This window comes from Echinops telfairi, unplaced genomic scaffold, assembly GCF_000313985.2.
Source record: "Echinops telfairi isolate 266 unplaced genomic scaffold, ASM31398v2 ScPeMD7_70;HRSCAF=299, whole genome shotgun sequence".
Lineage (NCBI taxonomy): Eukaryota > Metazoa > Chordata > Mammalia > Afrosoricida > Tenrecidae > Echinops > Echinops telfairi.
Window position 1 is genome coordinate 66,789,232 of NW_022103968.1, and position 3,596 is coordinate 66,792,827.

Sequence of the window (3,596 nt, forward strand, 5' to 3'; positions counted from 1 at the left end):
AGCTTCATTAATTTGCACACTCTTAAATTATATGAAATAGAAATAAATAAATCAGAGAGAAACCTTCATGTGATCTTGATGAAGTTTTTTAACTTACCTGAATTAGGGGGTCTTACATATAAAATGAAGGCACGTCAATCGTGCCAAAGGCTTATTCTGGTCTTAATTCTGTGGTTCTCACATCGTCACTGCCGTGGAGTCAGTTCTGCCCTAGCGTGACTTTATAGGAGGCTCAAATTCTTTCCAGGAGCAAATTGCCTCCTCTTTCTCTTACAGAGAAACTGTTGGGTTTGAACTGCTGCCCTTGTAGTAGATTGACATTATATCCATTAATTTATTTCAGCTAGGTGAGATAATTCTGCTATCTGCCGATAAAAACATAAATGGTGACATGTAGATGATGGAGAAAGACGGGGCTCTCTACTCCCATAAAGAGTTAAAAATCTCAGAAACTCACAAGGGCAGTAATACCCTGTCTGGTAGGGTCACTGTGAATTTACATGGATGGCAGTGAGTTTCGTTTTGGTTTGAGTGGCTTGTAGTTAATCTATGAGATCATTTGTGTGATGATTAAAAGATTTATTTAAGAAGTAATATTGTGTGAATATGTCTAAAGGCATTCACCAATTGAAGGAACTATTGCATTCTTTACAATTCACAATAACATATAAAGTTCAGAAACAATGGTAATAAGACTCTTTAACTTCTTGATATCTACTGGAAATCTCATTTGACAAAATTCAGAGAATTTGGAGAAATTTACATCTTCCTTACAGTTTCAGTTTCTGGAAAATGAAGTTACTATGGAAAATAATACTCTATCCCTATAAATAACATGAAACGATGGTTGTATCTCAGGAACTCTAGTAGTACAGCGATGAAGCAACTATGCAGCTAACCAAAAGGTCAGAGTTTCAAACACACCGGCCATTTTATGGGAGAAAGGTTTGGCAGTCTGCCTCCCTAACTCCTATCCAGTCGCAGCTGAAGAGCAGTAAGTTTGGTGTTTCGGTTTGGGTTATAGCATTATCAGAATCCTTGGGAGAAATTGACACATGATCTCATAGTTCTTTATAATCATGAAGGAACAGACTGGCAATACTTGCTCTAGAGTCTAGACATCAAGATGACACATTTCAAAGAAAATAACTTTGTAAAATGGCTAGAAAGGATTGAGAGAAAATGCAATTCGGAAGAAAATGAGTAGGAGGCAAATCAAAAACCTGCAGTGCCCATAGAGAGTTTTTGAACACGTGCTCATGATAAACATGTAAAAGAAGATTTAAAACATTTATCGAACTGAGGAAGAATGATAAAAGTTTTGGAAACTTAGAATAGAAAAGGAACAGTTAGGTTTGTAGGAGTGCTGATGACAACTTAATTGTCTTCACTTAAAATAAACTATTGATTTTGCATATTTAGTATACATTATTAAAATATATTTTTTAATACAAAGGAAATAAATGGAGCTCTGGTGGCACAGTGTTACTCCTTCAGCTGCTAAGTGTAAGGTCATTGGTTCAAACTCACTAATGGCTCCGCAGAAAAAAGATGTGGCAGTGTGTTTTTTCAAAGATTGCTATCTTGGAAACCTTGTGGGTCAGTTATTATTTTTTTTAATCATTTTATTGGGTGCTCATACAACTCATCACAATCCATACATACATCAATTGTGTAAAGCACAGTTGTACATTCGTTGCCCTCATCATTCTCAAAACATTTGCTCTCCACCTAAGCCACCAGCATCAGGTCCTCATTTTCCCCCTCCCTCCCCGCTTCCCCCTCCTTCATGAACCCTTGATAATTTATAAATTATTAATTTGTCATATTTTACACTGTGTGACATCTCCCTTCACCCACTTCTCTGTTGTTCATCCCCCAGGGAAGAGGTTTTATGTATGTAGATCCTTGTAATCGGTTTCCCCTTTCCATCCCACCCTCCTGGTATCACTACTCTCATCTCTGGTCCTGAAGGGATCATCCACTGTGGATTCCCTGTGTTTCCAGTTGTACCTATACCAACGTACATCCTCTGGTCTATCCAGATTTGTAAGGTAGAATTGGGATCATGATAGTGGGGGCAGGAAGGAAGCATTTAGGAACTAGAGGAAAGTTGTATGTTTCATCGTTGCTACAGTGCATTGGCTCATCTCCTCCCTGCAACCCTACTGTAAGGGGATGTCCAATTGCCTACAGATGGGCTTTGGGTCTCCACCCCTCACTCCCCCCCTCATTCACAATGATATGATTTTTCGTTCTGATGATGCCTGATACCTGATCGCTTCGACACCTCATGATTGCACAGGCTGGTGTGCTTCTTCCATGTGGGCTATGTTGCTTCTGAGCTAGATGGCCGCTTGTTTACCTTCAAGTCTTTAAGACCCCAGACACTATATCTTTTGATAGCGGGGCACCATCAGCTTTCTTCACCAAATTTGCTTATGCACCCGCTTTGTCTGCAGCGATTGTGTTGGGAAGGTGAGCATCATGAAATGCCAGTTTAAGAGAACAAAGTGTTCTTGCATTGAGGGAATACTTGAGTGGAGGCTCAATGTCCACCTGCTACCTCAATACTAAACCTAAACATATATGCACATAGATCTATTTCCACATCCTCACATATAAATATATTTACATATGTACATGTCTTTATTTAGACCTCTATAAATACCCTTTGCCTCCTAGCTCTTTCCTCTATTTCCTTTTACTTTTCTCTTGTCCCACTATCATGTTCAGCCTTTATTTGGGTTTCAGTAATTCCTCTCAGTTACATTACCCTTGGTCGCCCTACCAGGCCTCCTACACCCTCCTCATCACCGATTTGAATCACTTGTTGTTCCCTTGTCCCTGGGTCTGTTAACCTTTGCCCCACCTCCCCTTCTCCCATGTGCCCCTGAAACTGTTGGTCCTGTTGTTTTCTCCTCCAGATTGTTCATCCAGCCTATTTTATTCAGGCAGACCTGAGGAGATAATAACATGCACAAAAACAAGACAGCAAAACCAAGCAACAAAATAAAACAAAACAACACCAACAAGCCAATTACAACAAAACAAAACACAACAACAAAAAAGAAAAGCTTTCAGTTAGTTCAAGGACTATTTGTTGCCTTTAGGAGTATTTTCAGTTCGAGTCTGATGGGGTGCCAAGCCCTGGCCCCAAAGTCTACTTTTGGTATTCCCTGGGGACTTCTTTGCTTTGTTCCCTTTGCTGTTCTGTTCCATGCCCTTAGTGTTTTGCCTCGGTCTGGTGGGATCATCAGATCGGCCAGAATTCCCACACTGTGTCTCCATTGTTGTCTCCTGTAGGGCTATGGGTCAGTGAGAGATATCTTGTCTTTTCTGTGGATTGGCTGCTCTGTGCGCAAATATCGTCCTTAAGGCTTGGTGGGCCAGGATGTGCTCCACTCTCGTCCTCCCCCCTCATTTGCTCCCGTGTCCCTCTCCCAGAGCTGCAGATTCAGTGTTGTCCTCTGAAATAAATTCTTCTCGGGGGAGGGGCAGGTGTCCATATAGTTGGGATTGTGGCCGGCCCCTCAGACCTCTCCATTGGTTTCCTACTCCATGCCGGCATGTTGCATTCACATCTTAGAGCACTG

At 41.1% G+C, this 3,596-nt stretch overlaps 1 protein-coding gene across 1 annotated transcript in view; it reads left to right on the plus strand.

The window, feature by feature from the left end:
• Nucleotides 1-3,596, plus strand: part of ADK (adenosine kinase) — a 533,068-nt gene that overhangs the window by 300,253 nt on the left and 229,219 nt on the right. The window lies entirely within an intron of this gene.